The 26,915-nt window shown below is 45.6% G+C and overlaps 1 pseudogene; it reads right to left on the reverse strand.

Moving 5' to 3' along the window:
* Positions 1–26,915, reverse strand: LOC123485269 (annotated as a pseudogene).

Raw genomic sequence — 26,915 nt, forward strand, 5'->3', positions numbered from 1 at the left:
CACAAGTATGGTCCCTGGCAGTTCAGTTCAGTTAACCGAAACCGCCAAACCTCGCCAGTTCAGTTAACCAAAACCTCCACACCTCGCCAGTTCAGTTCACCAAAACCTCACACCTCGCCAGTCAGTTCAGTTTACCAAAACCTCCACACCTCGCCTTCAGTTCAGTTTCCAAAACCTCCACACCTCGCCAGTTCAGTTCCTTTCTCCCACCAGCAGAGGAAGCTGAGTCAAAGCAGCCTGTATGTTAGTTAGCCTGTATGTAGCCTCATAGCTCCGAGCAGCGCTGCAGCTCTCCCTCACAGGGAGGAGTAGAAGAAGATGTAGGCTGTGGAGGACTCTCCCTCACAGGGAGGAGTAGAAGAAGATGTAGGCTGCGGAGGAACTCTCCCTCACAGGGAGGAGTAGAAGAAGATGTATGCTGCGGAGGACTTGACGGTGGAGGTGGAGATTTCGGAGACTTCGTGGTCGTCAAACTTGTACCAGCGCTGTTTCACGGCGCTCTTACAGTAGGCTGTGTAGTGACCACCATCCAGACCCCCATAATGGTTCTGTTACAGGGAGGGAGGGACACAGAGGGTTAACGGCCTGTTTTATATATATCTAACAATCACACAAGATAAACACATCTGATAACTCCTTCAGACCTGGTGAAGTACATGTCAAACACTTTTAAAGCTTGGGAGTTTCTGGACTTTTTCCATTGGCTCCATTGTAATAAGTCAAGCACTGATTAATTATGTGTCATTAATATACACTACATGACCAAAGGTATGTGGACACCTGCTTGTCGAACATCTCATTCCAAAATCATGTGCATTAACATAGAATTGGTCCCCCTTTGATGCTATAACAGCCTCCAATCTTCTGGGAAGGCTTTCCACTAGATGTTGGAACATTGCTGCGGGGACTTGCTTCCATTCAGCCACAAGAGCATTAGTGAGGTCGGGCACTGATGTTGGGCGATCAGGCCTGGCTTGCAGTTGGCGTTCAAATTCATCCCAAAGGTTGTGGTCAGGGCTCTGGGCAGGCCAGTCAAGTTCTTCCACACCGATCTCGACAAACCATTTCTATATGGACCTCGCTTTGTGCACGGGGGCACTGTCATGCTGAAACAGGAAAGGACCTTCCCCAAACTGTTGCCACAAAGTTGGAAGCACAGAATTGTCTAGAATGTCATTGTATGCTGTAGCGTTAAGATTCCCTTCACTGGAACTAAGGGGCCTAGCCCGAACCATGAAAAACAGCCCCAGACCATTATTCCTCCTCCACCAAACTTTACAGTTGGCACTATGCATTCGGGCAGGTAGCGTTCTCCTGGCATCTGCCAAACCCAGATTCGTCCGACGGACTGCCAGATGGTGAAGCGTGATTCATCACTCCAGAGAACGCGTTTCCACTGCTCCAGAGTCCAATGGCGACGAGCTTTACACCACTCCAACCGATGCTTGGCATTGCGCATGGTGATCTTAAACTTGTGTGCGGCTGCTCGGCCATGGAAACCCAGTTCATGAAGCTACCAACAAACAGTTATTGTGCTGACGTTGGTTCCAGAGGAAGTTTGGAACTTGCTAGTGTGTGTTGTAAGTGAGGACGGACAAGTTTTACCCGCTACGCGCTTCAGCACTCGGCGGTGCCGTTCTGTGAGCTTGTGTGGCCTACCACTTCGCTGGCTGAGCCGTTGTTGCTCCTAGACGTTTCCACTTCACAATAACAGCACTTACAGTTGACCGGGGGCAGCTCTAGCAGGGCAGAACATTTGACAAACTGACTTGTTGGAAAGGTGGCATCCTATGACGGTGCCACGTTGAAAGTCACTGAGCTCTTCAGTAAGGCCATGCTACTGCCAATGTTTGTCTATGGAGATCGCATGGCTGTGTACTCAATTGTATACACCTGTCAGCAACGGGTGTGGCTGAAATAGCCGAATCCACTAATTTGAAGGGGTGTCCACATACTTTTGTATATATATATATATATATAGCGCATGTAATTTACCATAGGCTTTTATCCAAAGTGACAGTAGCGTATGGGTGGCCACAGCGGGAATGGAACCCACGACCCTGGCGTTGCAAGACCCATGCGCTACCAACAGAGCCACACAGGACCAGAAGCCACACAGGGAAGTATTTGACTGCAGTGTTTCCAGGCAGGTGTAAGATGCTTCAGTACTTACAGACACCCCAAACAGGTCGTATCTCTTGAGGCTGGCTCTGGGTCCGATGACGTACTGACTGACGTCTAGATTCTCCAGAGGGAAGTCCACTGTCGTCTGCAGCTTCTGCTTCCAACGGCCCTCGAACGAGAACCTACATGAGACAGCAGCACTGGGGTTAATACACACTGTTATCGTTGGTGTGTGTGTGTGTGTGTGTGTGTGTGTGTGTGTGTGTGTGTGTGTGTGTGTTGTGGCCTTATACAGTTGAATCTGAAGTTTACATACACCTTAGCCAAATACATTTAAACTCAGTTAGGATCACCACTTTATTTTAAGAATGTGAAATGTCAGATTAATAGTAGAGAGAATGCTTTATTTCAGCTTTTATTTATTTCATCACATTCCCAGTGGGTCAGAAGTTTACAAACACTCAATTAGTATTTGGTAGCGTTGCCTTTAAATTGTTTAACTTGGATCAAACGTTTCAGGTAGCCTTGTGGTCTGCCCACACATTTTCTATAGGATTGAGGTCAGGGCTTTGTGATGGCCACTCCAATACCTTGACTTTGTTGTCCTTAAGCCATTTTGCCACAACTTTGGAAGTATGCTTGGGGTCATCGTCCATTTGGATGACCCATTTGCGACCAAGCTTTAACTTCCTGACTGATGTCTTGAGATGTTGCTTCAATATATCTACATAAGTTTCCTTTCTCATGATGCCATCTATTTTGTGAAGTGCACCAGTCCCTCCTGGAGCAAAGCACCCCCACAGCATGATGCTGCCACCCCCGTGCTTCACGGTTGGGATGATGTTCTTCGGCTTGCAAGCGACCCCTTTTTTCCTCCAAACATAACGATGGTCATTATGGCCAAACAGTTCTATTTTTGTTTCATCAGACTTTTCTCCAAAAAGTACGATCTTTGTCCCCATGTGCAGTTGCAAACCGTAGTCTAGCTTTTTTATGGCGGTTTTGGAGCAGTGGCTTCTTCCTTGCTGAGCGGCCTTTCAGGTTATGTCGATATAGGACTCGTTTTACTGTGGATATAGATACTTTTGTACCTGTTTCCTCCAGCATCTTCACAAGGTCCTTTGCTGTTGTTCTGGGATTTATTTGCACTTTTCGCACCAAAGTACGTTCATCTCTAGGAGACAGAACACGTCTCCTTCCTGAGCGGTATGACGGCTGCGTGGTACCATGGTGTTTATACTTGCGTACTATTGTTTGTACAGATTAACGTGGTACCTTCAGGCGTTTGGAAATTGCTCCCAAGGATGAACCAGACTGAACCAGACCATTTTTTTCTGAGGTCTTGGCTGATTTCTTTTGATTTTCCCATGATGTCAAGCAAAGAGGCACTGAGTTTGAAGGTAGGCCTTGAAATACATCCACAGGTTCACCTCCAATTGACTCAAATGATGTCAATTAGCCTATCAGAAGCTTCTAAAGCCATGACATCATTTTCTGGAATTTTCCAAGCTGTTTAAAAGCACAGTCAATTTAGTGTATGTAAACGTCTGACCCACTGGAATTGTGATACAGTCAATTATAAGTGAAATAATCTGTCTGTAAAGAATTGTTGGAAATATTACTTGTGTCATGCACAAAGTAGATGTCCGACTTGCCAAAACTATAGTTTGTTAACAAGAAAGAGTGGTTGAAAAACAAGTTTTAATGACTCCAACCTAAGTGTATGTAAACTTGCGACTTCAACTGTAGGTGCCATTTCAAATGGACATGGTGTTCTAAGTAGGTACCGTTTTAGGTGCACCAGTATGATGGGCGGGACCTTCCAGATCTCCAGTTTCTTGATGGAGTCTCTGAGAGCTTTACAGTGTCGACAGAACACCTTGTTGTTGTCGGTCAGCTTCTCCTCTTTAGAAAACAGCTTCAGACAGTCCTGGAACACAGTAAAACATGGTTAGATTAGACAGCTTCAGACAGTCCTGGAACACAGTAAAACATGGTTAGATTAGACAGCCAGACAGTGAACACAAATTAGATAGACAGCTCAGACAGTCCTGGAACACAGTAAAACATGGTTACGAAGCCGGAACACAGTAAAACAGGTATATATATATATATATATATATATATATATATATATATATATATATGTGTGTGTGTGTGTGTGTGTGAGTGAGTGAGTGAGTGAGTGAGTGAGTGAGTGAGTGAGTGAGTGAGTGAGTGAGTGAGTGAGTGAGTGAGTGAGTGAGTGAGTGAGAGAGAGAGAGAGAGAGGGAGGGAGAGAGAGAATAAGGAATAGTTTCACCATATTAAAACGAGAGTTCAGTTCATGTAAAAGGTTTGACCTTAAAATGAGGGACAGACATTTCATGGTATTAGATTAATCACATGAAATTAATAATATTAATAATCTTCAAAGCAATAAAATAAATGTTGGGGTTTAATGGGTTAAAATTCAAAATGCCAAATTTTGGCATTTAGCTAGTCTTTATTCATATAAACAAAAATGTATTTATTGAATTTTCCATATGGGCACTTAATTTAATATAACAGGCTTTTAAAATGCAATATTTCTGCCCAATTTCTACTTAAAAATATCAAAGGGACAGAAAAGGTCCTCATCTGGTGGAACGACCCGTATGTGTCCACGTGTGTGGTCTTACCTGCAGGGAGCACTTGTTGGTCGAGGCCAGCGGCAGGGTCAGGTACATGAAGGTCTCGAAGGTGCGTGACTTCTTGTGGCAGGTGAGACACTGAACAGTGCTCTTAAACTGTCCCTGGAACAGCGCTACGATGATAGACTCGTTGAGCATCTTGTGTTTGTTCCAGGCCTGGTCAGCAGCCCGCTGGTCATCCAGATCATCATTGTCCTCCTCCGTGTAGCGCTTACGGTTATCAGCCTTCAGAGGGAGGACAGGTCAATATAACATGCAGACAGAGAGAGAGAGAGAGAGAGAGAGAGAGAGAGAGAGAGAGAGACAGAGAGAGAGAGAGAGAGAGACAGAGAGACAGAGAGAGAGAGAGAGAGACAGACAGACAGACAGACAGACAGACAGACAGACAGCGAGACAGACAGAGAGAGAGAGAGAGAGAGCGAGAGAGCGAGAGAGAGAGAGCGAGCGAGACAGAGAGACAGAGAGAGAGACAGAGAGAGACAAAGTCTATACTATCAGCTTCACTCATGTCCGGTACGGTATGGTGGGGGAGAGGTTCAACAGGCACATGAGTTAATTAACTAATTAATATTACATTAATTAGTGTTGATGTGGAGACAGACGGAGTGTGCGTCCTAAATAGCACCCTATTCCTGCTATAGTGCACTACTTTTCACCAGAGCCCCCATAGGGGACCATTTGGGACGCAGTCAGGGTGGTCTGGGGCTGGGCAAGGCTGATGATGTCACAGACACATCCACAGGTCACACGGCAGGATATGATGTCATGAGATGAGCACACTACAAAGGGCCCTGTTCCAATTCAGTCCCTAAACCCTTCCCCTTCTGGAGTATGAAAGGGGGGGTGTAGGTGCTAGGGGTGAAATGGGACTGGGCCACAGACACCAGTAAAGAAAACCTGTCTCCTCCCCCTTCCTCTTCTCTCACTCTCTCACTAAATCTCCTCTTCTCTCTCACTCCCATCTCCTCTTCTCACTCCATCTCCTCTTCTCTCTCTATTTCTCACTCCAGCTCCTCTTCTCTCTCCATTTCTCACTCCATCTCCTCTTCTCTCTCTATTTCTCACTCCAGCTCCTCTTCTCTCTCTCCATTTCTCACACCATCTCTTCTTCGCTCTCATTTTCTCACTACCCACACTTATCCCTCTATCCATCTTTCTCTCCTCCATCTCTAGAACATTAACTCCTGTAGACCATGAAGACGGCACAGGACCAGGACAGGTCAGGTCCTTCTGTCTCTAGAACATTAACTCTTATAGACCATGAAGACGGTACAGGACAGGACAGGTCCTTCTGTCTCTAGAACATTAACTCCTATAGACCATGAAGACGGTACAGGACAGGACAGGACAGGACAGGACAGGTCCTTCTGTCTCTAGAACATTAACTCCTGTAGACCATGAAGACGGTACAGGACAGGGACAGGACAGGTCCTTCTGTCTCTAGAACATTAACTCTTATAGACCATGAAGATGGTACAGGACAGGACAGGACCTTCTGTCTCTAGAACATTAACTCCTATAGACCATGAAGACGGTACAGGACCAGGACAGGACAGGTCCTTCTGTCTCTAGCACATTAACTCTTATAGACCATGAAGACGGTACAGGACAGGACAGGTCCTTCTGTCTCTAGAACATTAACTCCTATAGACCATGAAGACGGTACAGGACAGGACAGGACAGGACAGGACAGGACAGGACAGGACAGGACAGGTCCTTCTGTCTCTAGAACATTAACTCCTGTAGACCATGAAGACGGTACAGGACAGGGACAGGACAGGTCCTTCTGTCTCTAGAACATTAACTCTTATAGACCATGAAGACGGTACAGGACAGGACAGGTCCTTCTGTCTCTAGAACATTAACTCCTGTAGACCATGAAGACGGTACAGGACAGGGACAGGACAGGTCCTTCTGTCTCTAGAACATTAACTCTTATAGACCATGAAGACGGTACAGGACAGGACAGGTCCTTCTGTCTCTAGCACATTAACTCCTGTAGACCATGAAGACGGTACAGGACCAGGACAGGACAGGTCCTTCTGTCTCTAGCACATTAACTCCTGTAGACCATGAAGACGGTACAGGACAGGGACAGGACAGGTCCTTCTGTCTCTAGAACATTAACTCTTATAGACCATGAAGACGGTACAGGACAGGACAGGTCCTTCTGTCTCTAGCACATTAACTCCTGTAGACCATGAAGACGGTACAGGACCAGGACAGGACAGGTCCTTCTGTCTCCAGAACATTAACTCCTGTAGACCATGAAGACGGTACAGGACAGGGTCAGAACAGGACAGGTGATGAAGCATGTTCTGGTTCACATGCAAAAGGGTTCTGACTGACACAGCATCAAACTGGACAGATGCAAACACAAAACCGACACCCTCCCTCCCCCGACATACGAGGCAACACACACAGCTTCAGGACAGACGAGACACAACAAACGTACTTACTCTCTAATTTTGCCATCAAAATGAAACCCAAAAACAGAGAGATTAGAAATTGATAATAGAATGTAGTCAAGTGAATGAACATCAATACAACTAGCCTCAATACAAGTCCCTTCACCTTTAACCATTTTAAAGCTAAACCAGTGCTGTGCTCAAAAAGTGTTTTATATCCAAAGATAGAATGTGCTTCTCTATTTCCAACTGATCAGAAACTGCACTGACATCTCCATAAATTACAAGTTAACTTTAATAATATTATATATGCCATTTGGCATACGTTTTTATCCAAAGCAACTTACAGTCATCCGTGCATTAAATTGTACGTATGGGTGGTCCCGGGAATCTCACCTATGATCCTGGCGTTGCAAGCGCCATGCTCTCCCAACTGAGCTACAGAGGAGCACTTTGCAGTACAATTACTACTGTAGTCAACCCCAGCTGAGCTTTAACTAGGCATATTTGACTAACAACTCTTGCAGGAGGGAGTTCTCATCGTTCCATTCCAGAATTCTACACCATTACGTAACTTTTGGAGGCACTAGGTAATCTTCAAAACTATTTTCTTTCTTTCAATCAATTTCCTTCCTTTTTCTCCTGCTCGCTCTCCAGTCTCCCTACCTTGTTGAGGTCCTCGTGCAGTCCGTCCATAAGGAACAGCAGTAGCTCCTGGGAGTCCTGCTGTTCAAAGCCAGAGAACGATTCATTGATCTTCCCTATGGTGATCTTAAAGTCGCGGGGGCTGATAAACTTATACAGGCCCGACCACAGAGCCTTCATGATCACACCAAACTCCTCCGCTACCTCGCCCCTATGACCCAGGATATTAGCCCTGTCGGGGGGGAGAGGGTGGCAGAGAGAGAGAGAGAGAGAGAGAGAGAGAGAGAGAGAGAGGGTGGCAGAGAGAGAGATCTTTTTAAATATATATTTTTTTTAAGCAGACGCTTTTATCCAAAGCGACTTACAGTCATGTGTGCATACATTTTTACGTATGGGTGGTCCCGGGGATCGAACCCACTACCCTGGCGTTACAAGCGCCATGCTCTACCAATTGAGCTACAGAGGACTTATCTTATCTTGGTAGTCATTTTTGTTGAAGTGGTATTAATACATTATCAATAGAACTACATTATAATAATAATAATAATATGCCATTTAGCAGACGCTTTTATCCAAAGCGACTTACAGTCATGCGTGCATACATTTTTGTGTATGGGTGGTCCCGGGGATCGAACCCACTACCTTGGCGTTTCAAGCGCCGTGCTCTACCAGCTGAGCTACAGAGGACCACATTATCATCTGATTGATCTGTAGTCAGCCATGGCCGGGTTGTTACATTATAATCACTACATTATCATTACTACATTATCATTACCACTACATGACTGATCTGTTGATATCCTCCTGATAGTAGTTCTTGTTGAAGTAGTCAGCCATGGCCGGGGTGTTACTACATTATAATCACTACATTATCATTACTACATTATCATTACCACTACATGACTGACCTGTTGATATCCTCCTGATAGTAGTTCTTGTTGAAGTAGTCGACCATGGCCGGGGTGTTGCAGAGACACTGCAGGATGGAGTTCATGTAGCAGGTGTTGCCTAGGTTACGCAGGCCGGTGAGCGACGCGCCCAGACCGCCGAACACAGGGTTCAGGTTACGGATCTTAGCCGCAGACGGACGGGCAATCTCCACCTTGGCATAGACGTTAGCAGTGGGGGGTCTGGAGGAGGTATGGCAGTGAGAGAAGTTAGAAACAGTACAGTCGAATACACCGTATTATAAAGCAGATAGCTAATGGGATTTAATCAACTTTCATCTGGAAATGTGAATTAAATACTTACGTGTTTCAAACATGTTAAATCAAGTTCTGTCATAATCCAATAGTATTTTTTAAATCATATCCATGAATCCAAATTATCTAGATACATTTAAATGCAATTTAGTCCAAGGGTTGATTTTATCTGAGTGTAAATCCTAAAGTCACGTTTCCCCAGACTCAGATGAAGTGTAGTCCAGGGGTGTATTGATAGTCCAGGGGGTGTATTGATTAGTCGGATTTCGTTGCAAAACATTTTGCTACGGAAACTGTTACTATTGGACAAATTCAGCTAGGTCCCTCCCCCGTTTCGTTCCGTTTTTTTCTCTGTTGGCTTTCGTTTGGTTCCTAGAGTAAACGGTTTCCGTTGCGAAACGTTTCGCAACAGACAAAACATTTTGCAACGGAATCCAACTAATGAATACACCCCAGGATTTAAAAACATTCTTAGTGGAGATTAGTGAAAAATAGCTTCTTAGTCCAGGACTAGGCTTAATCTGAGTGAGTGAAACCTATATATTGACGAGGCCCATCCATGTGATGATGATGTCACCTACTTGGTCTCCCTGTTAAAGGTTGGGGCAGCAGTTATGGGGGCGGTAACCTTCTTTAGCCCCTCCTCCCTCAGGTCCTGGGTGATGTCTGGAGAGGAGTAGGAGCGTTTCAGTTTGGACTGCTCCTGGTCGCGGTCCATGGTCTTGTCTGGCTCAGCGGGGCGGGGCTGCTTGTGTTTGGCCGTAGGGGGGGTGGAGGGGGGCGTCTGGGGCACGCTGACCTCAGGGGGGTAGAGGTGCACCCGGTTGGTTGGGGAATGGTAGTAACGGTAGGTACCGGTTACCGTGTCTAAGAACTGGTGGAAAGAGGATAGAGGGGAGGTTTTTTTCCTTTCTCCAATTTTATTTTTCCTCACAATGATGGTTGTGTGTGAAAACACTCTCCATTGTATTTGCGTGAAATGTAGTTATCCATTTACGCTGATAGAATATGTCCACTTCAATGCTTTCCCCTTGCTGGCTACTTAGCAGTTCTCTTTGAACATCAAGAAACGATGGGTTAAATAGTTTGATGTGTCAGTTTAGTGTTCGTTTGTTTACCTTCATCCAGCCGACAGGCAGGCCTGGTACACGTCTACCCATCTCCTCACTCCTGGCTCTGGTCAGGAGCTCACGCTGTGGGACAACAGACACATTACACACAACACATACATGTTACACACACACATATTACATACACGTTACACACACAGCGTACAGCCAATGTAAGGAGAATTCTGCCCAGTCAAAGGGGGGGGGGTAGCTAGCAGTAGTATTTCAATGCAGGGTTCTTCTGTTGCTTCACTAGAATGTTCTGGGCAGGCGATGGTAGAAGAACAAAAAATGAACTTGCAAAACTTCGGGGTCAAAACGTCCCAAGTGCCGTTTGTGTCCCACAATTTCCAAGCGGTCGTGAACATGCACTCTGGATGCGGAAATAAAAATACCACTGAAGCTTTTTATAAAACAACAACATGCCATGATGAGCAACACGTTGGGTTGTTTTGAGTGTTGATTATATACCTTGGGTATGTCATAGTCATCAGCTGTTCTGTGGTTTAATATCCCAGTCTGATAGCTCCTCCTCTTTCCAGCACTACTAAGCTTCATGGGGGAGGGGGCCTGGGGGTTGGGAGGGAGGGAGGGACACAACACAGCTCACATCATTTGACTATGCAGATTAAGCTATATGGGTATCGGTGAGATTGAATTGGCTGTATATTAGGACAGTCGTTCTCCAACCTCTCCTCAGGAACCCCCAGACGTTTCACAAGTGTATTGTAGCCCTGAACTATCTCAGCTGATTCACCTAGTCAAGGGCTTGATGATCGATTCACCTAGTCAAGGGCTTGATGATCGATTCACCTAGTCAAGGGCTTGATGATCGATTCACCTAGTCAAGGGCTTGATGATCGATTCACCTAGTCAAGGGCTTGATGATTGATTCACCTAGTCAAGGGCTTGATGATCGATTCACCTAGTCAAGGGCTTGATGATTGATTCACCTAGTCAAGGGCTTGATGATTGATTCACCTAGTCAAGGGCTTGATGATCGATTCACCTAGTCAAGGGCTTGATGATCGATTCACCTAGTCAAGGGCTTGATGATCGATTCACCTAGTCAAGGGCTTGATGATTGATTCACCTAGTCAAGGGCTTGATGATTGATTCACCTAGTCAAGGGCTTGATGATTGATTCACCTAGTCAAGGGCTTGATGATTGATTCAACTTGTCAAGGGCTTGATGATTGATTCACCTAGTCAAGGGCTTGATGATCGATTTACCTAGTCAAGGGCTTGATGATTGATTCACCTAGTCAAGGGCTTGATGATTGATTCACCTAGTCAAGGGCTTGATGATCGATTCACCTAGTCAAGGGCTTGATGATCGATTCACCTAGTCAAGGGCTTGATGATTAGTTGACAAGTTGAATCAGGTGTGCTAGCTCTGGAATAGATCAAATCCATGGAACGGCTGGGGGTCCCCGAGGAGAGGTTTGGACCGGCTGGGGGTCCCCGAGGAGAGGTTTGGACCGGCTGGGGGTCGCAGAGGAGAGGTTTGGACCGGCTGGGGGTCGCAGAGGAGAGGTTTGGACCGGCTGGGGGTCGCAGAGGAGAGGTTTGGACCGGCTGGGGGTCGCAGAGGAGAGGTTTGGACCGGCTGGGGGTCGCAGAGGAGAGGTTTGGATTGGCTGGGGGTCGCAGAGGAGAGGTTTGGACCGGCTGGGGGTCGCAGAGGAGAGGTTTGGAACGGCTGGGGGTCGCAGAGGAGAGGTTTGGAACGGCTGGGGGTCGCAGAGGAGAGGTTTGGACCGGCTGGGGGTCGCAGAGGAGAGGTTTGGAACGGCTGGGGGTCGCAGAGGAGAGGTTTGGAACGGCTGGGGGTCGCAGAGGAGAGTTTTGAGAGCCAATGTAGTAGGATATGGGTTGCACATGGGATGGGCTTATCAAATGTCCGCTGGTCATTGGGGACAGACGACTTATTAACTGGTGGCTAATGGATAGTATTAACTTCTGGATATTATCAGACGGGTGAGATGGATGGCTATTGGATAGTATTAACTTCTGGATGGATGGATGGGGTTTATATTAAGAGATGGGTTGGATATGGGCTTATTGGTGTTGGGCTGGAAAGGTACAGTAGTGACTGGGAGAAAAGGTACAGTTAAGACTGGGAGAAATGGTTAGATGCTTTGGGAGAAATGGTTAGGCGCTTTTAACGCCAAGGTAGTGGGTTCGATCCCCGGGACCACCCATACACAAAAAATGTATGCACGCATGACTGTAAGTCGCTTTGGATAAAAGCGTCTGCTAAATGGCATATTATTATTATTATATTAGATGCTTAGCGGCTTTTTCAGCATCACAGAAACACACAGACACACTGCCACAGACAGAATGCCAGACAGACTGCCACAGACAGAATGCCAGACAGACTGCCACAGACAGAATGCCAGACAGACTGCCACAGACAGAATGCCAGACAGACTGCCACAGACAAAATGCCAGACAGACTGCCACAGACAGACTGCCAGACAGACTGCCACAGACAGACTGCCACAGACAGACTGCCACAGACAGACTGCCAGACAGACTGCCAGACAGACAGACACACTGCCACAGTGTACATCACTTGGGTCAAGCTTCCTGCCATCCAGGACCTCTATATCAGGCGGTGTCAGAGGAAGACCCTAAAAATGGTCAAACACTCCAGCCACCCTAGTCATAGACTGTTCTCTCTGCTACCGCACGGCAAGCGGTACCGGAGCGCCAAGTCTAGGTCCAAAAGGCTTCTTAACAGCTTCTACACCCACGCCATAAGACTCCTGAACAGCTAATCATGGCTACCCGGACTATTTGCATTGCCCCCCCACCCCCTCTTTTACACTGCTGCTACTCTGTTTATTATTTATGCATAGTCACTTTAACTCTACCCACATGTACATATTACCTCAATTACCTCGACTAGCCGGTGCCCCTGCACATTGACTCTGTACCAGTACCCCCCTGTATATAGCCTCCCTACTATTACTTTATTTTACTGCTGCTCTTTAATTATTTGCTATTTTTTATTTAACACTTTGTTTTTCTTTTCTTAAAAACCGCATTGTTGGTTAAGGGCTTGTAAGTAAGCATTTCACTGTAAGGTCTACACCTGTTGTATCCGGCGCATGTGGCAAATAACATTTGATTTGATCTCCAAAAGTCCTTAAAGTTGGTGGAGTTGGTGCCTCTAGGGCAATTCAGGCAGATGTTAGAGGGCCTTTTAACTGAAGAATGTGGTGTTCTCAAACGATTGGGTTTTGCTTTTTCGTGTTTGCTTTTATGTACAGTGCATTCGTAAAGTATTCAGACCCCTTGACTTTTTCCATTTTGTTACTTTACAGCCTTATTCTAAAATGGATTCAATTGTTTTTTTCCCCTCATCAATCTACACACAATGCCCCATAACGACAAAGCAAAAACTGGTTTTTGACATTTTTGCAAATTTCTTGGGTATGACGCTACAAGCTTGGCACACCTGTATTTGGGGAGTTTCTCCCATTCTTCTCTGCAGATTCTCTCAAGCTCTGTCAGGTTGGATGGGGAGAGTTGCTGCACAGCTATTTTCAGAGATGTTCAATCGGGTTCAAGTCCGGGCTCTGGCTGGGCCACTCAAAGACATTCAGAGACTTGTCCCGAAGCCACTCCTGTGTTGTCTTGGCTGTGTGCTTGGGGTCGTTGTCCTGTTGGAAGGTGAACCTCCACCCCAGTCTGAGGTCCTGAGCGCTCTGGGGCAGGTTTTCATCAAGGATCTCTGTACTTTTCTCCGTCCATCTTTCCTCGATCCTGACTAGTCTCCCAGTCCCTGCCCCTGAAAAATATCCCCACAGCATGATGCTGCCACCACCATGCTTCACCGTAAGGATGGTGCCAGGTTTCCAAAGAGTTCAATCTTGGTTTCATCAGACCAGAGAATCTTGTTTCTCATGGTCTGAGAGTCCTTTAGGTGCCTTTTGGCAAACTCCAAGCGGGCTGTCATGTGCCTTTTACTGAGGAGTTGTTTCCATCTGGCCACTACACCATAAAGGCCTGATTGGTGGAGTGCTGCAGAGATGGTTGTCCTTCTGGAAGGTTCTCCCTTCGCCACAGAGGAACTCTGGAGCTCTGTCAGAGTGGCCATTGGGTTCTTGGTCACCTCCCTGACCAAGGCCCTCCCCCGATTGCTCAGTTTGGCTGGGCGGCTAGCTCTACGAAGAGTCTTGGTGGTTCCAAACTTCTTCCATTTAAGAATGACGGAGGCCACTGTGTTCTTGGGGACCTTCAATGCTGCAGAATTGTTTTTGGTACCCTTCCCCAGATCTGTGCCTCGACACAATCCTGTCTCGGAGCTCTACGGACAATTCCTTTCGACCTCATGGCTTGGTTAATGCTCTGACATGCACTGTCAACTGTGGGACCTTATATAGACATGTATGTGCCTTTCCAAATCATGTCCAATCGATTGAATTTACCACAGGTGGACTCCAAGTTGTAGAAACATCTCAAGGATGATCAATGGAAACAGGATGCACCTGAGCTCAATTTCGAGTCTCATAGCAAAGGGTCTGAATACTTCTATAAATAAGGTATTTCTAAAAACCTGTTTTCGGTTTGTCATTATGTGGTATTGTGTGTAGACTGATGAGGACTTTTTTTATTTAATCCATTTTAGAATAAGGCTGCAACGTAACAAAATGGGAAAAGGTCAAGGGGTCTGAATACTTTCCGAATGCACTGTATAGTGTAATTGATGTGAATATAGTTGTGTATTGTGTATATGATGTGTATAGTGTAATTGATGTGTATAGTGTAATTGATGTGTATATAGATGTGTATAGTGTAATTGATGTGTATAGTGTAATTGATGTTTATTGATTTGTTTGAAAGGTCGTCATTGTAAATAAGAATCTGTTCTTAATTGACTTACCTGTATTAATAAAGGTGACACTACCACAGACAGACAGACTAGATTCCCATTCTCCCAAAGTGTTCACTCCCCCTCATGGCTTTAAAAGGAATGGACTGGTGTGAAGGATATGGTGGAAACTCCCTCCTCCCATGCTTGCACCAATCCAATGCTTTGAAATGCTATGAGGAGGAGTGAACGACTTCTATGAGAAGGGTAGAGAATCGGAACGCACCCACAGACAGAGTGCCAGACAGAGAGGCAGACAGAGAGGCAGACAGAGAGGCAGACAGAGACACTGACCTTAGTCTCAGTGACGATATGGTTGGGAGCTGGCGAGTCCAGAGAAGCACTCTTTGTCGGCGTATCCTCCCTCTCCCCCTTCTTCTCTCGCTCCTCCCCAACCCCGTTCTCCTTCTCCTTCCTCCTCTTCTCCTCCTCCTCCTCCTCCTCATTTTCCTTCTCAGGCCTCTCCTGCTCTTCTTTCTCCTGGTTTTCCCGCCGTTCCCTCTCTCTCCACTCCTCCTCGGTGCGGCGTTCCTGTTTGCGTTGTTCCTGCTCTCTCCGGGCCTTCTCCATCAGAGCAGCCGTCTCCGTGTGGATCTGACTGCGTTCCTCATCCGTCAGCGGGACCGAAGGGTCAAAGGCCGGTTTGACCGAGCGGTTGGGTTGGGGTACAAACAGGCCATTCTGGGAGGAGGGGGGCAGGTCCCTTGGGAGGGCATCCAGGGGGGGTTTAGACCCGTCTGAGACCCTGACTGATGGCTTCTTGGTGCGGTCGATCTGGGGGAGAGAGGAAGACGAGGACGGGGAGGATTAAGCGTTTAATTCAACATTTGAAGAACAATAAATGGAAGTGGTGACAGTAACAGTCTTTCTTCACTATGACAACTAGGAAAAACCTAATTGTGGATTGCAGTCCTACCTTGTCCATAGACTGTTGACAGGGGAAGGAAACCAATGTCAGTTTGTAATTTAGGTCAACTATCCCTTTAATATATTTAAAGATAAATATTTATTGAATTTTTTTTATTTTTTATTTAACCTTTATTTAACCAGGTAAACCAGTTGAGAACAAGTTCTCATTTACAACTGCGACCTGGCCAAGATAAAGCAAAGCAGTGCGATAAAAACAACAACAACAACAACAACACAGAGGTACATGATAAAACAAACAAATACATGACCTCATGCAGTTACCTGTGGGATGTGCTTGGCTGCCCCTCCAGGCTGGCTGGTTGTGCCTGGTCCTGATCCAGGGCCCTTCTTGCTGTGGCCCACTCCAGGCTGAGTGGGCCCTGTGCGGGGTGAGTCTGTGGCGTCAGCCTCCATCCCTGTGGAGGGGGTCTCAGGGTGGGAGTGGGCCAGGTCCTCCGGGGGGGCACCGTTCACCTGTACGCTACCCAGGGAGGCAGGGGGAACCTGGGGTTCAGGGTCCGGCTCGGGGGGGGGGGGATGGAGGTTTGGGCTCCTCCAGTGACGGGTAGCTGAAGTTCACTGCTCAACAGAAAACATGAACTGGTAATGTTACAATAACTATTACATTAACTACTACTGAGGTTACGGTTTAGCTCTCAAACCGAGTCCAATGGAGGACTACAAACCTACCCTGGGTTCATTTACACAAGGAGAAAAATGAGATCTCAAAGTTAAACACCACGCTAACACGGAGCTGAGCTAACCGACACCCTGTGGGATCAATTCCATCAAACCTACACTGCACCATGCTGAAGTAGCATATCAACTTCAAGGAAAGATTCACTCATTTTGAATGTTATATCCTATTTGTGCATCTCTGAGCGATGTTCTATCGATTGCTGGGGTCATGTTTTCATGTGTATCTGAGCTATTCACCGTTCAAGCAGGCAGCGTCATACCAGCTGTATTTCTGCCTGCTTGAACGGTGAATAGTTCAGAAATGAAATAAAATAATGTGTTTTGGGCACTGTGATGTGTTTGGGGTACAGACAGAAATGTGTGACTGTGGTACTCTGTGGGAGGGGGTTGTAGTTGTGTGTTCAGGGGGTTAGGGTGGGGGTTAAGGTTAGGGTGAGGGTTAAGGTTAGGGTAAGGGTTAAGGTTAGGGTAAGGGTTAAGGTTAAGTATAGGGTAAGGTTAGGGTTAAGGGGTACTTACACTGTGGGAGGGTGTTGTAGTTGTGTGTTCGGGGGGGTTAGGGTGAGGGTTAAGGTTAGGGTGAGGGTTAGGGTTAAGTATAGGTTAGGGTTAAGGGGTACTCACTCTGTGGGAGGGTGTTGTAGTTGTGTGTTCGGGGGGTTAGGGTGAGGGTTAAGGTTAGGGTGAGGGTTAAGGTTAGGGTTAAGGGGTACTTACACTGTGGGAGGGGGTTGTAGTTGTGTGTTCGGGGGGTTAGGGTTAGGGTTAAGGTTAGGATGAGGGTTAAGGTTAAGGGGTACTTACACTGTGGGAGGGTGTTGTAGTTGTGTGTTCAGGGGGTTAGGGTGAGGGTTAAGGTTAGGGTGAGGGTTAAGGTTAGGGTGAGGGTTAAGGTTAGGGTGAGGGTTAAGGGATACTTACACTGTGGGAGGGTGTTGTAGTTGTGTGTTCGGGGGGTTAGGGTGAGGGTTAAGGTTAGGGTGAGGGTTAAGGTTAGGGTGAGGGTTAAGGGGTACTTACACTGTGGGAGGGTGTTGTAGTTGTGTGTTCGGGGGGTTAGGGTGAGGGTTAAGGTGAGGGTTAAGGTTAGGGTGAGGGTTAAGGTTAAGGGGTACTTACACTGTGGGAGGGTGTTGTAGTTGTGTGTTCGGGGGGTTAGGGTGAGGGTTAAGGTGAGGGTTAAGGTTAGGGTGAGGGTTAAGGTTAAGGGGTACTTACACTGTGGGAGGGTGTTGTAGTTGTGTGTTCGGGGGGTTAGGGTGAGGGTTAAGGTTAGGGTGAGGGTTAAGGTTAGGGTGAGGGTTAAGGTTAAGGGGTACTTACACTGTGGGAGGGTGTTGTAGTTGTGTGTTCGGGGCGGTCTGACTTTGGCGTTGGATGTGTACATCGGGTAGAAGAGGAGCCAGCTCTCATAGCCTCCCTCCAGGACCATGGGCTCACTACGCAGGATAGTGGCACTGTCCCACTGTGGAGCACACAGTACCTCAATGGATAACACACTGACTGAGGAAACACACATTACCTCAATGGATAACACACTGACTGAGGAAACACACATTACCTCAATGGATAACACACTGACTGAGGAAACACACATTACCTCAATGGAAAACACACTGACTGAGGAAACACACATTACCTCAATGGAAAACACACCGACTGAGGAAACACACATTACCTCAATGGAAAACACACTGACTGAGGAAACACACATTACCTCAATGGAAAACACACTGACTGAGGAAACACACATTACCTCAATGGAAAACACACCGACTGAGGAAACATCGCAGGGAACACACATTCCTATGTTATTTACCTTGTAGAGAGCATCTTTGAGGCTTTGTAAGGTGGTTCCCAGTTTGAGGTCAGTGACAGAGCTGAACCAGTCCAGCAGGATGATGTAATCTACAAACCCCCGTCTCTTCCACGTCTCTCTGGATGCATCAGGTAGATTGGCCTCTATCTGGTTCACTGTGATGCTGTGGGAACAGAATAACAACATGTTAGCCTTGAGCAGGGGTTCACAACACACAGCCTGCTGGCTGAATGGCCCCAGAGAAGACAGCTTGTAGCCCCGATATACAAGGGCAGAGTGGAGACCTGGATCAACCATAAATGTAACAACCCTCCCCCCAACTCCCTCCCTCCATCCATCCATCGCTCCTTCCGTACCCAGGGTTGATAGCCTCCTCTGGGACACTGATGACAGTCTGTGTGGGGACCTGGATCTGTGAGTCCTGGAAGTCTTGGAGGCAGCGAGCGTCCATCACAATGACCGTAATGGCCTGGTCCTTCATCATCTTGAACAACCCCTCTGCTGTGATCCCTCCTGCTGGCACTGCAGCTAGGGAGGGAGGGAGCGAGGTAGGGAGAGAGAGAGGGATGGAGAGATGGAGGGAGGGAGGGAGGGAGGAGGAGGAGGGAGAGAGGGATGGAGGGGAGGGAGAGAGGGAGGGAGGGAGGGAGAGAGGGAGGACGGTACGGTGGTAGGGAGAGGGAGGGAGGTAGGGAGAGAGGGAAGGAGGGAGAGAGGTAGGGAGAGAGAGAGGGATGGAGAGATGGAGACATGGAGGGAGGGAGGGAGGACAGTACGGTGGTAGGGAGAGAGGAAGAAATATGGAGAAATCAATAAACATCAGCACCAATCTGCTGTGTAAAACAATTTATACGCATGTCAAAACTTCAGATTACCTCAAATTCTCACAGCGTAAAAACAACTTTTTTAAAAGCCTCGTTTTTTAGTCAGTTTACTGGTCACCATCTTTACCTTTTGAAGGTCCATTTTTCAACTCCTTCTGCTCCTTCACCTGGGACACAGAACATTACAACTGAGATCACAGCGTCTTAAAATACCATCTCTCAACCACAATAACTGGAGCTGGCAGGGGTGGTGTAAACGTTCACCTCAATAACACACAGAACAGAAACATGCTTCACCAGGCTTTCACTAAACTGGGATCTGTTAAGGTGTCTTTCAGTTGTGACATCTAAAATGTATTTATATTCAACAGCTGAGCACATTACTGGAGTTAATTCAAGCTGATTACAATCTATTTATTACAGTGTAATAAACATTAACCTTTGGATCCAAACATTGTTTTTAAAAGGAATAAAATTGATCCACTTTCATCTGTGTCATCCGCACAGGAAAAACACTCACACACACACACACACACACACACGTGTGAACATACTCATTTCAGGTACGTGGGAATTATGAGATCATGAATTAACAGAAAAGATCAACCAGGACACCGCGTTTCCCAGTACCACTTGCTTCTGTATCGGCCTCTCAGCCTTGGGTCAGAAGCTTTTCTGTCCTTGTCATCATTCATCATTCAGGCACCTACCTTCTTGTTCTCTTTCCCTCCTTTTGGAGACGCCCGCCCTCCTCCTTTCTCCGTCCTGTCCTCCCTCCTTTTCCTCTCCTCTTGTCTCTCTTTCTCCTCAAGTTTTTTGCGAACCTCGACTTCCTCGTACCTTAACACACACACACACAGGAAAACAGAAACCGTGACCCGTAGAAACATTAGGCTTGACGGAGAGATTCTATAGCTTCAAAATCAACGTATCTCCGTCTTCGGCAAAAGTCAAATGGTCTTCTTCAACCATTCATGGGGTATTGAAGTTCAGCTAAAAACCTATGCCATCAGAATACCAGTTGATTTAGGTGACATTCAGTTACAAAGTGCACAAAGTGAATGTAATGTCTGTGAATGAATGACATCAACACAGAGGTCAGGGCACCAACCTGAGCTTAAGGCTTTCAGAGAGCTTCTCGGCTTCTTCTATGGCTTTTTTAAAGCTGGTGGGCCCCAGCATGGACAGGAAAAACTCCTTGGACAACAGAGAGAAAAGGTGCTTTCGATGGCAGCATTCTCAAGAACAACAGAAGCAGGCTAGCCTAAAATCAATACATCGTGTCATTGCCAAACAGAATGAAATTTCACAAGTCAGTGAAATCAAGTACATTTACTTATTGATCGTTAACGTGTCACTTGCAACATCCACCTCAACTAAGAGAGTACAATTCTATCACCCGTCGGAAAATCAATAGTCAGTGCAGTAAGTTTATTCTTTGTATGGTTTGAACCCTCACTATGGCCAGTATCATAACAGTCCCGTGTGGGAGTGTTGCGCATAACTAGTTCTGCAGTCTCCTTAGCACACATAGCCCATGTCGGCACGGGGTCGAATCCCTCCTCACCCACTAATCCCTGTTCTCCCCTCCACCTGCTGTGTCCCCCATTACATTCCTACTGTCTGAAAAATCATTAAATACGTGGGGAGATCGGAGCTCCCAGTCTCCTTTAAAATACATTGCATGGCTTGAACCCTCTCGGTGGTCTGAGTAGCAACACATGGGTGGTGTTCACTAGGCACCAAATGGAAGAACAGGGAGGGTCTAACCTGAACGTGTCTAATAAGAAAGGCTTGTATTGGTTTAGCTACATCTTGGTGCGGTGTGCGCTAATGGGCCATGGTTGGTACCTGTTGCTGCTTGAAGTCGGGCCTCTTCTTGATGAGATCATAGACTGTCAGGTATTTCATGTAGAGAACGTAGGACTTCTCCTCGTCTCCGTCCAGACGACACTCCTCCGCAGCCTTGAAAATCTTACAGGCACTCTGGACATAGCTGCAACACAGAATAGAACATCTTACAGGCACTCTGGACATAGCTGCAACACAGAATAGAACATCTTACATACACTCTGGACATAGCTGCAACACAGAATAGAACATCTTACATACACTCTTGGACATAGCTGCAACACAGAATAGAACATCTTACAGGCCCTCTGGACATAGCTGCAACACAGAATAGAACATCTTACATACACTCTGGACATAGCTGCAACACAGAATAGAACATCTTACAGGCCCTCTGGACATAGCTGCAACACAGAATAGAACATCTTACATACACTCTTGGACATAGCTGCAACACAGAATAGAACATCTTACATACACTCTGGACATAGCTGCAACACAGAATAGAACATCTCACAGGCCCTCTGGACATAGCTGCAACACAGAATAGAACATCTCACAGGCCCTCTGGACATAGCTGCAACACAGAATAGAACATCTCACAGGCCCTCTGGACATAGCTGCAACACAGAATAGAACATCTTACATACACTCTTGGACATAGCTGCAACACAGAATAGAACGAGTTAGGGAAACCCTTATTTAGACCACCAGTTTTCAGGTCATTATTTTAAAACCAAACTGCCATTTGAATGACATCCATGTCAGAACAATAGCCTACCTCCTGGTGTTGATTTTGTCAGGCTTGACTTCAGCTTTCTTGTTGAGGTCCCCCAGATTAGTAGAGAGGTACAAGCCCTTCACCCCACTGGACACTGCAGGCATCTTCAATGGTGGGTTATATATCAAAAGATCACCAGCACTGTACAACGTTCACATATTCCAGTCCTCACATCTCTGGAAAGACAAAAAACTACCTTTAGCTCCTATTGATGAAGAGCCCAGACGTTCGGTCTGAACGGTAACATGCATCGCTTGTGGTACACTTTTGGAAACTTAAGGAACTGCTCTTAAACACTAGTAAAACTAAATGCATGCTCTTCAATCGAACGCTGCTGGCACCCGCCCACCCGACTAGAATCACCACTCTCGACGGGTCTGACCTAGAGTATGTGGACAACTACAAATACCTAGGTGTCTGGTTAGACTGTAAACTCTCCTTCCAGACTCACATTAAGAATCTCCAATCCAAAGTTAAATCTAGAATCGGCTTCCCTATTTCGCAACAAAGCCTCCTTCACTCATGCTGCCAAACATGCCCTCGTAAAACTGACTATCCTACCGATCCTTGACTTCGGCGATGTCATTTACAAAATAGCCTCCAACACTCTACTCAGCAAATTGGATGTAGTCTATCACAGTGCCATCCGTTTTGTCTCCAAAGCCCCATACACTACCCACCACTGTGACCTGTACGCTCTTGTTGGCTGGTCCTCACTACATGTTCGTCGTCAAACCCATTGGCTCCAGCCCATCTATAAATCACTGCTAGGCAAATCCCCGCCTTATCTTAGCTCATTGGTCACCATAGCAGCACCCACCCGTAGTCTGCGCTCCAGCAGGTATATCTCACTGGTCATTCCCAAAGCCAACACCTCCTTTGGCCGCCATTCCTTCCAGTTCTCTGCTGCCAATGACTGGAACGAATTGCAAAAATCTCTGAAGCTGGAGACTCTTATCTCCCTCACTAACTTTAAGCATCAGTTGTCAGAGCACCTTACCGATCACTGCACCTGTACACAGCCCATCTGAAATTAGCCCACCCAACTACCTCATCCCTATATTGTTATTTATTTTGCTCTTTTGCACCCCAGTATCTCTATTTGCACATAATCTCTTGCACATCTAGCATTCCAGTGTTAATACTAATTGTAATTATTTTGCACTATAGCCTATTTATTGCCTTACCTCCATAACTTGCTACATTTGCACACACTGTATATATATTTTCTGTTGTATTTTTGACTTTATGTTTTTTGACTCTGTGTTGTTGTTTTTATCGCACTACTATGCTTTATCTTGGCCAGGTCGCAGTTGTAAATGAGAACTTGTTCTCAACTGGCTTACCTGGTTAAATAAAGGTGAAATAAAAATAAAAAATAAAAATATATTTTTCATATCAGTGGGAAAAAAACATAAAAAAAAAAAAAAGGTTAAATTACTAGACACTTTTAAAGAGTTCGGGTTCCCACACGGCCATTTCTCCATGTTACAGCGCATGTTTCCAGAAGACAGAGGCGACCACCTGTGCTAATTACCTATCTAGCATACTCAGAACCTGTGTAACCTGTGTATGATGGAAGAACGCCACCAGAAACACGTTGTAACTGAAAAATACTGTTGGTTGCAACTGTGATGAACCTGGTGGTCCTGGGCTGGGTTTCTACTAAACTAACATATGGATTTTTTTTAAGATGGTCATGCCAAGGATCATTTAGCTATTTGATTTTGAATTTCAGGACCCCTGTAAGTACCCCAAAAATGATTTGATGAAACATTGAATTTGGCCTTACTGCTATTAGCCCATAGAAACACATTGAATAACAGATTCATAAATGGCAAAACAGATATTCGAAAAATCATCAAATGGAAGTATGTTGTTTTGAAGTGTCTGTGTCTGAGAGACATAAGTACGATCTGGACTTTTTGGGTATTTTTCTTTACAAATATTTAACCACTTTTTTTTTGCACTAAAGTACTTCCATTCACGTTTTAACTGGTACCGGGCTGCCAACAGACACGTCTTGTGAGGCTTGTGGGCATCCTAGAGCAAAACAACCGACATGTACGCGTTTCGATGGTGGAGTCATGTGTGTGTAGCCTAAACTGTTTCGGACGCTACAGACAGAAGTTGGCAGATCGGCGATACCGACTTCAGATGAGTCCCATGACTCTTGTGGGGGTCATAGAGCAAAACGGATTAGTTAGTCATATTATACTGAACAAACAAATAAATGCAACATGTAAAGTGTTGGTCCCATGTTACATGAGCTGAAATAAAAGATCCCAGAAATGTTCCATACACACAAAAAGCTTTTTCTCTAAAATGTTGTGCACAAATTTGTTTACATCCCTATTGGTGAACATTTCTCCTTTGCCAAGATAATCCATCCACCTGACAGGTGTGGATTATCAAGAAGCTGATTAAACAGCATGATCATTACACAGGTGCACCTTGCGCTGGGGACAATAAAAGGCCACTAAAATGTGCAGTTTTGTCACACAACACAATGCCACAGATGTCTCAAGTTTTGAGGGAGTGTGCAATTGGCATGCTGACTGCAGGAATGTCCACCAGACCTGTTGCCAGAGAATGTATAAATCCTCCATATCTACAGAAATAAGACTGATCCTGCTTATTGTATTTTGTTTGTTTTTCTACCCCCTTTTTCTCCCCAATTTCGATCTTGTCTCATCGCTGCAACTCCCCTTACGGGCTCGGGGGGCGAAGGTCGAGTCATGCGTCCTCCTAAACATGACTCACCAAACCGCGCTTCTTAACACCCGCCCGCTTAACCCGGAAGCCAGCCGCACCAATGTGTCGAAGGTAACACCGTTCAACTGATGAACAACGACTTGCTAACCCTAACCCTAACCCAAGTAAAGCCCCCCTGGCCAATGAGAATGAGACAGTTTTTAGTCTTTGCTGTAACAAAGGCTTTACAAAAAAATTACAACAGACTCTCTGGTATGCTTATAATTGATTTAGTGTTGTTTACATGGTTCCAAACGGTCAGAAATTATTGTAATCTAACAGCACCTGTTTGGCCACATAATATGCAGCAGCGCTCCTTACCTTCTTTCTCTTGATCTCCAGTATTTTCCACAACTAGTCAAATTTATTCCACACATCTGACTTCCCCTTTACCTCCTGAGCAACCAGTAAACATGACCCTGTTTTGAGTTTATTTGTAATGTCCTCTGCATCAATTTTAATGTCACATGTGTTCGGAGTTTGTTATAACCAATTTATTGATGTGATTATGATATGCTATAGGTCAGGCCCTATTGATCACGTGCATGCGATGCATACATGTGTCACGTAAAGAGAGCAAGGGTTGAGGTAACAGAACTTTTCAGTCAGAAATGGCTGTCATTATGTTTCAGCTTCAGCAACATGGACAGCGTGATAAACACTGTTTAAGTTCTGTAGTGGTCAATGCAGCATGGAGAGAGAGACAGGCAATGGGTGCTAGTCACACAGTCACTCGCTGTCTTTTTTTTTTAACACAGCAAGTCTGAGCACAATCAAATCAATTGCGGTCGGACTCCCTCTAGTCATTTGTGTGTCTTAATTATTTCATCAAACAGTGCGCTTAAAGCATCAGACAAGCTCAGTGCATATGGTTGATTTGATTAGAACACATAGGATGTGTCTATATATGGAAAAATACGTTGTAAAATGTAGACCAACCGATTGGTTGAAAGAACAGACGACTCTCGGTTGACCAAGTTTTTTTATATGTCGGGGACAGCCCTAATGATAAATGCATGGCCCCATGTCGCAAGGATCTCTACACAATTCCTGGAAGCTGAAAATGTCCCAGTTCTTCCATGACCTGCATACTCACCAGACATGTTACTCATTGAGCATGTTTGGGATGCTCTGGATCGATGTGTACGACAGCATGTTCCAGTTTCCGCCCATACGCAACAACTTCGCACAGCCATTGAAGAGGAATGGGACAACATTCCACAGGCCACAATCAACAGCCTGATCAAATCTATGCAAAGGAGATGTGTTGTGCTGCATGAGGCAAATGGTGGTCAGACCAGATACTGACTGGTTTTCTGATTCACGCCCCTACCTTTTTTTGTTTTTAAAGGTATCTGACACCAACAGATGCATATCTATATTCCCAGTCATGTGAAATCCATAGATTAGGGCCTAATGAATTTATTTTAATTGACTGATTTCCTTATATGAACTGTAACTCAGTAAAAAAAAAAATGGTTGCGTTTATATTTTTGTTTATTGTAGAACCTTGTCCAATAGGTTTTTGACGTTTTTGTTAGTTAGCAGTTGTAAGCGAATGGCCAAGCAATGTACTGTATTGTGATTCGTATCCCTGCTGGTCAATTTCCAGTGTACTCGTGATTATCTTTGGCAGTTCCGCTGGAGTAATCCATCCGAGCAAGATGTAAACATGAACTGCGAATTTAGCAAGGCTTTCAAAAACGAAACCACAGATAATATCTTTGACGAAATTGTAAATATAATATATGTGACATTGGACTTGCTACTAGCTAGCACGTTCGCAAAACTGTAAATTAACAAGCCAGGTAGCTTTCCATACACACAAAAAGCTTATTTCTCTCAAATGTTTACCCAGGAAGTCCAGTAGCTAGCCTACCCCCCGTTTGTCAAGTTAGTTTGTTAGCAGGATAGCTAGCTTGTTAGCTAAGCTATGCTAGCTTTCACTGTAGTTGTTTATTCAAACAGGCTCTGTCAGCTCAAGGATGTTTAGCTATGTAACGACAGAGATATTATAACCATAAATATAACGGCGAATAACCTCCGACAGTTATTGCAATGATGAGATAGCAAGTGAATACGTTTGAAAGGAGGAAATAATACAACTTACAATAACGTTGCACTGTTGTCTTGTTCAGCTTTTTCTAGACAGTGTTTTCCGCCAGTTACCACAGCCACAAAGTCAAAATTGGCTATATCGTAAAAGTTTATGAAAACAAAAATGTGCTTTTGG

Source organism: Coregonus clupeaformis, unplaced genomic scaffold, assembly GCF_020615455.1.
Source record: "Coregonus clupeaformis isolate EN_2021a unplaced genomic scaffold, ASM2061545v1 scaf0641, whole genome shotgun sequence".
Taxonomy (NCBI): Eukaryota; Metazoa; Chordata; class Actinopteri; order Salmoniformes; family Salmonidae; genus Coregonus; species Coregonus clupeaformis.